Here is a 14072-nt window from a genome sequence, read left to right as displayed (position 1 = left end):
TGCCTCTTTAGCAAACAGTATGGCAGGTCCTCAAATGGTTAAACATAGAGTTACCATATAACCCCGCAATTCCACTCCTAGTTATATGCCCAAGAGAAATGAAAACATAAGTCCACACAAGTACTATGTATATATATATGTATGTATGTATGTATGTATGTGTGTATATATATATATATATATATATATATATTCTCATAGCAACATTATCCATAATATTCCCCAAATGGAAACAAGACAAATCTCTGTCAATGATGATTGGACAAATAAGATGTGGTGTATCAATACAAGGGAACAGTAGTCGGGACTCAAAAGAAATGAAGTATTGGTACATGCTACAACATGGATTAACCTTGAAAACATTATGTTAAGTATAAGAGATCAGTCACAAAAGACCACATATTATGTAATTCGATTACGTACGATTAAATATCTCCAGAATAGGCAGATATGTAGAGACAGGAAGTAGACCAGTGGTTGCCTAGGGCTGTGGGGACTTAGGGGAAATGGAGAGTGACGGCTAATGGATATAGAGTTTCTTTTTGGATTGATAAAAATGTTTCAAAATTGATTTTGGTAATGGCTGCACCATTCTGTGGATACTTTCAAAACCATCGAATCAGACACCTTAAATGAGAGACTTGCATGGTATGAGAATTACACCTCAATAAAGCGATTATAAATTAGCAAATAAACCTGAGAAAACATTCAAAAATGTAACTGTCATGAATTTTCCTCTACATATATTGGGCACCACATTAGATGGTATTACCATAATTTTTATATCAATGATATAATATGATTAAAGAAACTCACAAAATGAAGGATAGTATACTGTGTTCCCTTCTAATTTTATCCATTCTGTTTTTTTTTTTTTTTTTTTAAGGTACCAGCCCTCTTCAGTTATTGTTTTACTTATGGTTTGGAGAGCTTCCTTTAGCAATCCTTTAAGGATAACAACAAATTCTCAGTTCTCCTTTGTTTGAGAATGTCTTTATTTCACCTTCATTCCTGAAGAATAGTTTGGCCAGATATAGGATTCATATCTGGCAGTTTTTTTCTTTCAGCACTTGAAATATTTGGTGCTTCTTCCTTCTGGCCTTCATGGTTTCAGGTACAAAATCTGCTGTCATTCAAATTGATGTGCCGTAATAGATAATGCCTTGTGTCTCTGGCTGTTTTTTCAAGATTTTTGCCCCTTGTCTTCAGTTTTCAAAAGTTTGTTATGTATCTCGGTATGGATTTGTTTGGGTTTATCCTGTCTGGTGTTCACTCAGATTCTTGAATCATTCTTTCTTCAAGTACATTTTTTTCAGTCCCTGTTCTTTTTTCTTCTACTTCTTGTACTCCAATGATACAAATGTTAGATTTTTTGTTATTGTCCCACAAAACTTGGGGGTATATTTATTTTCTTTCAGCCTGGTTTCTCTTCGTTGTTCAGGATGAGTAAAATCTACTGATTTATCTTCCAGATGAGTGATTCTATCCTCTATCATCTCCTTTTTACTATTGAGTTCATCCAGGGAGTTTTAATAACAGTTACTGTATTTTCAGTTCTATAATTCTATAATGGTTCTTTTTTATAGCTTCTGTTTTTTGCTGATCTTTTCTACTTTTTTTCAGTTGTTTCAAAATAATTTGTAATTGATTACTGAAGCATTTTTATGACAACAGCTTTAAAATCCTCGTGAGATAATTTCAACATCTGATTCTAGGAATCAGATCATCTAGGAATTGGTGTCAGTTGGTTGTTTTGTCTCATTCAAATTGTGATTTTCCTGGTTCTTGGTATGATGAGTGGTTTTTTTTTTATTGTACACTGGACATTTTGGTTATTATGTTAGTAGAATTGACTAATATTTATGTCTGTTTTAGCAGGTAGTTGCCCTGTTTCAGTTTAGCAGGTAGATTCTGGCCTACTTTTGTGTGCTAAATTTAGTTTTAATGATAGTTTCATTTCAGATACCTTGCAATTTCTTGCAATTTTATTATCTTCTGCTTTGTTCTTCTGGTGCTGCCGAGTCTCCTTTTTAATTCCTGATGGGCCACCTGTGGGGGTGGAAGAGGCCTTCCTTGGCTGTCTGGTGTCACCGGGCTATCTTCTGTCACTGGGATTGAGGAACAGAAGCTACTGGATCTAGATCTTTTTCTACTTCCAGGGAGAGGGCAGAGAGACACAGAGCTGTGCTGACATTGCCTCTGTAGGTGTATCAAACCACCATTGGTAAGCCTCTTGTGGAGTGGGGGCAGAAACAGCGCAACAGGGCTGCTTGCTGCAGCTGCTGTGGGCTGATCAGCTATACTGCAGTTGCCTCCACTGTGGAGCAGGGGCTGAGGCTCCCCACTAGGTCTCTCTTAGACTTCCCCTTTAGTAATCCTTTGGCTCAATAGAGCAGGCTTTTTGGAGGTTTTCTGTCTATGCTTGTTGACAGTTCCATGTTGCAGGCTTCTCCAGCACATAGTCTGAGGTATATGGGATATAAAAAGAAAATTTAGGGAACTTACTACGTTGTCATTCCTCAGTCCTGAAGTCCCTAGCCAGTCTTCCTTCTTATTTCCAGCTTCAGAGTTCTTTAATCAATGTCTAATGAATAATTTTCAAGGAATGTGTCCAGTGGAAGGAGAAGGGGAAAGTGAGTTTATGCTGTCTTGTTCCAGAATGGGAGGCCTGGGTTACTTCTTGCCTTAGTTTCCTATTGCTGCTGTAAGAAACCACCACAAATTCAGTGGCTTAAACAACACGAATTTATTATCTTCTAGTTCTAAAAGTCCAAAGTATGACATGGGTCTGACTGGGATATCACTTAAATATTGGCAGAGTTGCTTTCCTTTCTGGAGGGTCTAGGGGAGAATACATTTTCCCCCCCCTTTTCAGCTTCTGGTGACTCCTCACATTCCTTGGCTGGTGGCACCTTCCTCATTCTTCAAAGCCAGCAACAGTGGGTAGAGTCTTTCTCACAATGGATCACTCTGACATTGACTCTTTCTCTTCCCTCTTTTACATTTAAGAATACTTGAGATTACATTGGATTTGCCCAGATAATCCAGGATAATCTCCCTATTTTAAAGTCAGTTGATTAGCAATCTTAATTCTATTAACTTAATCCCCTTTTGCCATGTGATGTGACATATATACAAAATCCTGGGATTAGACATGTAAAATTTTGGGATGTTGTTATTCTTCTGCCCACTATATTCGAATTTATCCAATTGTCCCACTAATGTCCTTTATTGCTCTGTGTGTGTGTGTGTGTGTGTGTGTGTGTGTGTTATTAAGGATCCAATCAATGATCATTTGTTGCATTTAGTTGTTATAACTCTTTAGTTTCCTTTAATATAGAAAAGCCCCCACGTATATTTTTGGGTCTTTCATGACATTGATGTTTTTGAAGAGCCTAGGTCAGTGTCATGTAGAATTCTTATGATATGAATTTGCCTAGTTGTTTCCAAATGTTTAAATTTATGTTCATCATTTTGGGCAAGAATATTATCTGGATGATGTTGGATAGTACATGTTACGTACTATCTGGAGGCACATAGTGTCAGTTTGTCCTGTTATTGGTGATGCTGTAGGTGATACTAAACATAATCACTTGGCTAAGGTGGTGACTGGTAGATTCTTCCTTTGCAAAGAAATCATCCCCCCCAGCATTGTAATTAATAAGAGATCTTTGGGATGATACTTTGAGATCATCTGAATATCCTGTTGCCCCCCCCCCAAAATTTTACCCAGAGCTTTAAGCATGCGTTGATGATCTTTGCTTGAATCAGTTGTTAATTTGGTAGCTGCAAAGCAGTGATTTTAAAATTCTGTCATTTGTCCTCAGGACCTATACCAAATAGGCCAACCACCATTCCTACCAAATTTCTAGAAATAACTTAAATTTCTTGACCATGTGACCAAACTCTAAACAATGTTGGGATCCACCTGGGTGCTATGAAAATTTTGTCAAGTTGAAAATTGAGAATTTCAATTGCATTTGTTATATAAATCTAGGGCCTGAATTGAAATATTCCCCTATTTGAAATATGACTTATGAGAAGTACCTGTATCATCTCTACCTCAATCAAAATTAAGCAATAATTAATAGTACCATTAGCAGTAATATTAACTCTATAACAAGGCACTTTTGTACAAATAAAATTGAATAAAGTATTTCTGGGCATATTAAAAAAATAAAATTCTGTCATTTGTTCTATTTTTATTGTCCGGCTTTTTTTTTTTTTTTCCTTTTTTTTCTCTTCTCTTCTGTAATAGGTGAAATAATGCCTGCCACAAGATGGTACACCTCAATCCCTGGAGCCTATGAATATATTACCTTACATAGCAAAAGAGAAATAGCAGATGTAATTAAGGTTATAAACATCAAGATAGGGAGATTATCTTGGGTTATCTGAGTGGGCCCAATCTAATCACATGAGCCCCTTAAAAGCAGAAAATGTTTACCAGTTAGAAATGGAAGAGATATAACAGAAGAAGTCAGAGAGAATTGAAGCATTAGAAGGATTTGAGCATCTGTTGCTGGTTCTGATATGCAGGAGCTCATGTGAAAGCACCAGAAAGAGGCCTCTAGGAGCTCAGGGTTGCCTCATTTGACAGACAGAAAAGAAATGTGGACTTCAGTCCTATGATCACAAGGAACTTAATTCTACCAATAACTGAATGAGTTTGGATATAGATTCTCTCCAGAGCCTCTTGATAGGGACACATTTGGCCAGCAGCCAGCACCTTTATTTCAGCCTTGTGAAATTTGGAGTGGAGAAACTGCCTGAGCTAACCTGGATTTCCCACCTACAGAATTCTGAGGTAATAAATTTATGTTGTTTTAATCTGCCAAATTTGTGATAATTTGTTACAGCACTAAGGGAAAACTAATCCCTCTCCCCTCCCCACACTTTGGGTATCACTTGTAGACTCCTAGATCCCTTTTTGATCCAATGTGTTATAATCCATTCCCATCATGGTCTTTTTTTTGGCACCTGGCCAGTAAGGAGTTGTCCTTTTATGATGCTCAGTTGTCCCAAGTTTGGCAAAATGTTTTCTCTAAAACAGTCTTTAACATAATACCATTAATAATAACAATACCATTATCTCACCTAAGAATTTACCAGTATTTCTTTATTTTATTTTTTGTCTTTTTTTTTGTTTGTGACCGGTAACGGGATCGCAACCCTCGGTGTCGCGCCCGCACCGCGCTCAACCAGTGAGCAACTGGTCTCTATATGGGATCCGAACCCTCGGTGGGAGCGCCGCTGTGCTCCCAAGCGCCGCACTCTACCGAGTGCGCCACCGGGCTGGCCCAAGTATTTCTTTAATATCAAATATCAAGTTTGTGTTCAAATTTTTTCAGTTATCTCATAATGTTTTAAAAAATAGTTTAGGGGCTGAGCCCGTGGCGCACTCGGGAGAGTGCGGTGCTGGGAGCGCAGCAGCGCTCTGCCGAGGGTTCGGATCCTATATGGGGATGACCGGTGAGCTCACAGTGCTCACTGGCTGAGCACGGTGCGGCTGGTCTCAAAAAGGACAAAAAAAAATAGTTTATTTGTTCGAATTGAGCATCCATACAAATTTCATGCCTTGCATTTGGTTTATCTGTTTTTGTAAATCTCTTCAACTTCCCCCCACTTCTTTTAATCTCTTGCTATTTATTTGTTGAAGAATCTGGGCCATGTATGCTGTAGTTTCCTATAGTTTAGATTTTGCCGATTGCAACCCCTGTAGTGTCCTTTAGCATGTTTTCTATCCCTTATATTTCCTATAAATCGGTAGTTAGATCTAGAGCTGTGATTCTCAACCTTGGTTGTACATTAGAATCACTGATCCTGAAATCAGGACCAACTATTGGAACTTTTGTGTAACTCCCCAAGTGATTCCAAATTGAAATCAAGGTTGAGTGCCATAGGTCTAGAAGATAAATTAGATTGAGGTTCGATTTATCAGCAGTAATTTTTCGCTGGTGGTGGTATGTATTTGGAGCCACATAGCATATTTCTCTCAGGTGTTTTCTTTGTAGGAAGTTTTTCAACTATTGTTTCAGTTCTTTTACTAGTTATAGGGCTACTCATGTATTCTATTTATTTTGAGTTATTCTAGTGAGTTATGTTTATCTAGGAATTCATTTTGTCTAATTTCCAAATTTAGCATAATCTGTGCTATATTCATTTATAATATAGTTTGTCTTTCTCTTTTCTTTTTTTTTTTTTTCCTTTTTGTCTTTTTTCGTGACCGGCAACGGATCGCAACCCTCAGTGTTGCACCCGTACCGGACTGGGACCGGCAACGGGATCGCAACCCTCGGTGTTGCTCCCGCAACTCGCTCAGCCAGTGAGTGGCTGGTCTGTATGTGGGATCCGAACCCTGGGCGGGAGCGCTGCCACGCTCCCAAGCGGCGCACTGTAGCAGTGCGCCACCGGGCCGGCCCCATCTTTCTCTTTTCTTAATAAGACTTTCTGGAAATTCATCTATCAGATTTATTTACCTTTGCATAGACTATCTTTTGACCTTTTTGATTTTCCCTATTGTGTTTATTTTCTATTTCATCAATGTCTGTTCTTTTTAATCTCTTTCCTTTTATCTTTGGGTTGATTTTGTTGTTCTTTAGATTTTTAAACTTCTTTAGTAAGACACTTAGAACATTGTTTTCCTGTGTTTCTTTCCTAATATAAGTTTTTATGGCTATAAATTTCCTTCTAAGTGTTTTTTTGCTATATCTTACAATTTTTCATACGTAAAGTTTAATTTTTTAAAAATTTCAATTCTTTGACCCATGAGTTATTTTGAAGTGGACTGTAAAGTTTCTAAAGGTACAGGGATTTAAAATATCATTTTGTTGGCTGGCCAGTTATCTCCGTTGGTTAAAGCATGGTTTTATAACATCAAGATCATGGGTTTGGATTCCTTTTATGGTCAGCCACCAAAAAAAATTTGTTATAGATTTTAAATTGGTTTGCTTTGGGGTTACAGAATGTATTCTTTTAAAAAATTTTTAAAATTTATTTTATTTTATTTTTTAATTAATTAATTAATTAATCAGGAATATTCATGAGATACAAAGCTAATTGTCACCTCTCCTGCCCATAATGTGAGGGCCAGATTCATACTGGGGGCATACCCACTACCAGAAATTACTATCGTACCCCTTGTCCCCACCCAATTAGCCCCCAACCTCCCACCCCCTCCTTCTCTCCCCGCTACTCCAATTTGAATGAAACTAGATATGCATCTCTCACCATATACTAAAACCAACTCAAAATGGATTAAAGGCCTTGGTATAAGACCAGAATGTATTCTTTATGATACTGTTCATTTGAAATTTAATGAAATTTGTTTTATAACCAAGTACATGTTCAGTTTTTGCAAATGTTATATGTGTGCTTAAGAACATTTTCTGCTTGCTGGGCACGGATTTTTATGTATGCCCATTAGATCAAGTTTGTTAATTGTACTGCTAAAATATTTTAAACCTTTAATTTTTTTTAAGTGTTTTCTTGACCTCTTGGTATTTGGGAGAGGGTAGAAAGACCAGACTTTTCAACAACACTGGATATAAGAGGATAACAGCATCTTTAATTGAAGGAAAATAACTTTGAAGCTAGGATTTTTTATATTTAGCTAAATTGTTATTAAAATATGAGGGCATTATACACATTTTCTCATACGAAGACCCTTCTTGAAACTTTGGAAGAAGTGCCCAGATGAGAGAAACAAATAAAGAATATGCTAAAGTAAAAATATGTGAGGTAAGGGTGATCAGCCTTAAGTTTGCTGTTGTCTTTAAAAACGAAGACAAAAGAAAGAGAAAGTATATTCATGACAACTCAGAATTAAAATCAACAAAATGGAGGTGTGTGTGGGGGGGCCAGATTATTAAGATAACACCAAGCTCAGGTAACAGACAGCTCCTGAATCTCAGGGACTTAGCACAATACGAGTTTATTTCTCACTCCTGCAAGGTCCAAAATGATATTCCTGACAAGTGGTGATCAAGACATAATTCAGGGCCTTTTTCCATGCCTTTCCATTCTGGGAGATTTGCTTATATTATTTCTTTGCTAATTTTGTCCCCTCTATGCTCTCATTTTTTTCTTTCTAGAACTACCTGTAGTCTTGTAGCTGCTTCGTCTTCAAGATGTGGCTCCCAAAGTCATCACAGGAGGGAGAGGAGAGCATGGAAGACCACATGTGAGAGGTTTTTATGTGACTTCTTGTTCTCACAAGAGTTAAGAATAATCTCAGTTTTTCATGAGCATAATTTTCCATACACAAGTCTTTGATTGTATCCAGATACTCCAAACCTTTATCTCTCATGTCATCTATTCTAGGGACTCCTCTGTCTTTCTTCCTGATGGCCTCCCTCCTGGAGTCCTTCATCCTCTTGTCTGGATTAGTTGTTCTCTAGGCCTTCTGTGCATTGGTCATTCTGGAACTTCTCTTTACTGCTCTTGTGATTTAAATCTTCTGTTTTCAGCATTATACTTGTATGTTTTTCTCTTTGTAGGTTTACCTCCTGGTTTTGCTATTAGAAAACATCCTCCAGTAAATTGTTAGGAGGGTGCATGAGAAATATTTTTCTGAGAGCTGCATGTCTCAAATGTCTTTGATAGTTTGGCTGAGTATAGATTTCTAGGTTATTTTATCTCAGAATTTTGACAATATTGCTCTATTGTCTTCTGACATCTAGGATTGTTTTGAGAAGTCTAATGACATTCTGATATTTTCCTTTCAATGTGATATATATTTTTTTCCCACTGGGGGCTTTTGCAACCTTCTCTTTGTCTCTGGATTACTGGAAGTCATCCTGTTGTGCCTTGGTGTGTGCTTTTTTTCCAGGCCTTTCCATTTTGGGAGATTTGCTTGTATTATTTCTTTGCTAATTTTGTTCTCTCCATTTTCTCATTTTTTTCCTTCTAGAACTGCCTTTAGCCAGATGTTGGACTTTATGTCTTTTATACTTTATTTACTTTTCTTTGTTTTTAGTAATTTTTTGTTCAAATTTTAATTTAATGCACAGTATGAGAAATGAACTTTTTTTTTTTTTTTTTTAAAAGATGACCGGTAAGGGGATCTTAACCCTTGACTTGGTGTTGTCAGCACCACGCTCAGCCAGTGAGCGAACCGGCCATCCCTATATGGGATCCGAACCCAGGGCCTTGGTGTTATCAGCACCGCACTCTCCCGAGTGAGCCACGGGCCGGCCCCGAGAAATGAACTTTTAAATCAACTAATTGTATGGAAAATGAAATGGCAAATAAATTAGACCCATGTTAAAATACAATGTCAGTTAAATGTCCAAGCTTAAAGATATAACGGGCACAAATAAACATCAATTCCATTTCTTTAAGAGGTTGAAGTCTTTCAAAAACAATTTTGCTATGAACTGATCCAGAGATCAATAGCATTTGGGAATGCTTAAGAGGGGTGGTGATCAGGGACATGTGTTCTTGGTGTTGCTTTGATGATGCTGTCTACACACAGTCACCTCAAAAGAACTTGTTGCTTCACTTGGAATCCAGTACTGGCATATCTCAAATGGTGCCTTCCCTTACATATGGTCAAACAATTATATTACCTTCACTATAACCACTAGAGCTGTGCCACCAGATTTGCACTGTCATAGCCTGCATTGTCAGCTATGATGGTTGGCAATATTCTCAGTGTTTTAGAATAAACTCCATTACAATGGTTTCTTTGCCTGGTGTTCTATTGGCAAACTGTGTCACAGCATGAGCCATCAGCATCTGAGAAAAGCCTCCTCCATAAACTGTTCTAGAATGCTTTGCCATTTGTGCAAGAAGCATCATGCAAAGGTCTTTTTGATTCATCTAAAATTTGTTGAGTGGCACCATGCAAAACAATGGTGCAAGCTTCACCAAGGGCAACCCCAGAAAAGTGAATGAGTTAGTCTTCTCCAATAAGGACTTCTTCAGTAAGTTTGTAACTTCCAAGCTTCACCAGTTCTGGGTGATCAAAGGTAGAGGCAATTTTACCACCTGTGACAAGACTTAGGCATCCACACCAGCAAACTCTGCGTGGTCAATAGCCATAACACCAGTAGCACTAAAGAACTGTTCAGGATAATTATAAATTAACTGCCTGTTGATAAAGCAATATATGCCATGCGTAAGAATATGTTCAAAACTGAGTCTTTTTTTTTTTTTTTTTTTTCTACTAGGGAAAGGTACAGAATCCTGACGTTCTGTGAATGGGAATGTAGGATGGCACGTGCCTTTGTACAGACTTTCTACCTATCTATTTCCCCTTCCTCACCTTGTTTTTTTTCTTCCGGGGGCTTTCAAATCCTGAGCCCTTCTGGGTTTGGGGTCCAATTGGTTGCTTCTCATTGGCTTCTTCCTCTGACCACACTCTAGTTTATAATTAATTAAACTAAAAGCTGGTTCTTTTCTCCCCCTCAGGTTCATAATTTACTGTACAAATTGAGTATCACATGATGAGTTGATAATACCTTCTCTAGGTGTGGGAACTTGACAGATGAGGTACAGTTTAGTTTCCAGTTATGTTGCTTTCACAGATGGAGGTTTTTTAGACCTTAACTTGAACTATTAGATCATCAAAGCAATGCCTCCATATTTGGCCAATACACAGTTCATTCTACCTGTGAGACTGTAAGAGCTGAAGTACTTTTTAATACCAGTGAACTGGAATTGGGCATCAGTTTGCAGACCTGCCATGATTTCGATCTGGCCAAAGCCACAAATTCTGTAGCTGGCATCCTTCAATGTATGCAGTTACCCCTGGGCCTGGCTGGAAGAAGTCCAAAAGCTGGTTGATAATAATATCAGTAAAATTGATAAACCTCTAGCAAGATTGACAAAGATAAAAAGAGATAGTAAACAATTTATCAATATTAGGAATGAAGCAGGGGATATAAAAACCGATTTGGAGCAATTACAATAATAATATTATGAATAAATTTCTGTTCATACTACAACCTAGAAAATATGGACTAGTTCTTTGAAAATGACAAACTACCAAAATTCAGCTAAGATTAATATATATCCTGAATAGTCCTATAACTATTAAATAAATTAGATTTGTAATTGAAAATTTCCCTAAAAAGAAATACCCATATTGTTTCATGGAGAATTTTACCAAATATTCAGAAAAGATTAGCACCAATTTTGAATAATATCTTCCAGAAAATAGAAGAGGAATGAACACTTACAAACTCATTTTATGAGATGAGACCAGTCTTATCCTATACCAAAATCAGACAAAGAAAGCACACAAAAAGAAAACTACAGCCTAATATCTTTCATGAACTTAGAGGCAAAAATCTTCAGTGAAAGTTTAGCAACTCAATGCAACAATGTACAAAATTTCAACCAAGTGAAATTTATTCCAGATATTCCCACTAGTTCAATATTTAAAAATCAGTCAATATAATCTATCATATAAACAGGGTAAAGAAAAATCATATAATCATATCAATTGATGTAGAAAAAGCATTTGACAACATTCAACACACATTCATGATAAAAACTCTTAGTACACAGGATACTCAGAGGGGAACTTTCTTAACCTCATAAACAGCACCCACAAAAGCCTTACAGCTAACATCATTATTAATCGTGAAAGACTGAATACTTTCCATGTGATACCAAGAAAAGAGCAACGGTGCTCACTCTCACCACTCTTATTCAATATGGTTTTAGCCACTGTAATAAGGCAAAAAAAAAAAAAAAAAAAAAAAAAAGAAATAAAGATATGGATTTGAAAAGGAGAAATAAAACTGTCTCTATTTAAAGATGACTTTATTGTATATGCAGAAAATCCACAGGAATCTACAAAAAAAACCTTTTTAGAACTAATAAGTGAGTTCAATAAGGTTGCAGGATATAAGAGCAACACACAAAAAATCAATCACATTTTTATACACTGACAATGAACTAATGGAAACCAAAATAAAAACCTAATAACATTTACAATTGCTCCAAAGAAAATCAAATACTTAGGTGTACCTCTAACAAAACATACACAGGGGCTGGCCCGGTGGCGCACTGCTACAGTGCGCCGCTTGGAAAGCACAGCGGCGCTCCCGCCGAGGGTTCGGATCCCACATGGTTCCCGCTCACTGGCTGAGCGAGGCGCGGGGGCAACACTGAGGGTTGCGATCCCGTTGCCGGTCCCGGTCCGGTACGGGCGCGACACTGAGGGGTTGCGATCCGTTGCTGGGCACGAAAAAAGACAAAAAAAGGAAAAAAAAAAAAAACCATACACAGGATCTATGTGATGAAAATTACAAAATGTTGATGTAAATCAAAGGAGACTTAAATACTTGGAGAGACATGTGTTCATGAATTGGAAGACTCAACATAGTAAAGATGTCAATTATCACTAAATTGATCTATAGATTTAATGGAATTCCCTCCAAAATGTCAGCAAGTTTCTTTCGTAGACATAGATAAGCTTATTCTAAAATTTATATGAAAAGGTAAAGTCCCTACAAGAGTCAAAAAATTTGAAAAAGAATAATAAAATGGGAGAAATCACTCTGATGTTAAGGCTTACTATATAGTTATAGTATCAAGACAATGTGGAACTGATTAAGAAATAAACACATACATCAATGGGACAGAATAGAGAGACCAGAAATAGATACACATAAATATAGCCAGTTAATTTTTGACAAAGGAGCAAAATCAATTCAATGGATGAAAGATCTTTTTCAATAAATAGTACTGCAGCAATTGGACATAATAGGTGGAAAAAAAAAAAAAAAAGAGAGAGTCTTGGCCTAAACTTCACATCTTATAAAAAAACTAACTGAAAGTAGATCATAGACTTAAATGTATAATGTAAAGCTATAACATTTCTAGAAAAAAGGGAGAAAAGTTAGGACCAAAGTTGAAGCAAAGAGTTCTTAGACTTGACACCAAAAATAAGATCTATAAAAGAAAAATTTGATAAATTGTGCCACATCAAAATTAAAATCCTTTGTTCTGTGAAAGACCTTATTAAGAGGAAAACAAGACAAATTAGAATTGGGAGAAAATATTTGTGTATCAGATATCCAGCAAAGGACTAGTGTCTAGAATATATAAAGGATGTTCAAAACTCGATATCTGCACCCCCATGTTTATTGTGGGCACTATTCACAATATCCAAAATATGGAACCAACCTAAGTGCCCATCAACAGATAAATGGATAAAGAAACTGTGATATATATACACAATGGAATATTACTCAGCCATAAAAAAGAATGAAATCCTATCATTTGGGCAATGAGGATGAGCCTGTAGGACTTTATGTTAAGTGAAATAAGTCAGGCACAGAAAGATAAATGCCACATATTCTCACTTACATGTGGGAGCTAAAAAAGTCGAGCTCCTAGAAATAGAGAGTAGAGGCTGGGAAAAGTAGGGACCAAAGAGGGAACAGGGAAAAGTTGGTTATGGACACAAGCTTACAGCTAGATAGAAAGAATAAGTTATAAAAACAAATGAAATACTGCCATTTGCAACAACATGGATGGACCTTGAGAGAATAATATTGAGTGAAACGAGTCAGGCAGAGAAAAAGAAATACCACATGTTCTCACTTATTGGTGGGAGCTAAAAAAATAAACAAATTAATTTACCCACAAACACACACAAAAAAAACCGGGGGTGGGTGGGGAAGAAGATATAACAACTATACTTTTTTTGAAGTTGTTACAACAAGCAAACGGAAAGGACATTCTTGGGGGGGAGGGGAGAGAGGGAGGAGGGCGGGAGGTGTCGGTGAAGGGCCATAATAATCATATACATTGTATATTGACAAAATAAAAATTAAAAAAAAAAAAAGAAATCAGAGCTAAATATCAAAAGGAAAAAAAGGGCAAGACAAAATATTACTTATATCAAGGGATAAATATTATTTTGTCACTTACAGGTTTTAAATAAAGAAAATCTTAAGTAAAAAAAAATAAAGATTTCATGTATGAGTGAAAAAAAAAAGAAAGAATAAGTTCTGTTGTTCTATGGTAGTTCTACGTGTCTATAATTAACAATAATTTATTGCATATTTTCAAATGGCTAGAAGACGGGAGTTCAAATGTTCTCAGCAGAAAGA

General features: G+C 36.7%; 1 pseudogene; it reads right to left on the bottom strand.

The window, feature by feature from the left end:
- Nucleotides 1–9409: 9409 nt before the first annotated feature.
- Nucleotides 9410–10689, bottom strand: LOC103606178 (annotated as a pseudogene).
- Between the last annotated feature and the right edge of the window lie 3383 nt (nucleotides 10690–14072).

This window comes from Galeopterus variegatus, unplaced genomic scaffold, assembly GCF_000696425.1.
Source record: "Galeopterus variegatus unplaced genomic scaffold, G_variegatus-3.0.2 Scaffold6355, whole genome shotgun sequence".
Taxonomy (NCBI): Eukaryota; Metazoa; Chordata; class Mammalia; order Dermoptera; family Cynocephalidae; genus Galeopterus; species Galeopterus variegatus.
This window is presented reverse-complemented; position numbering and strand designations above follow the sequence as displayed.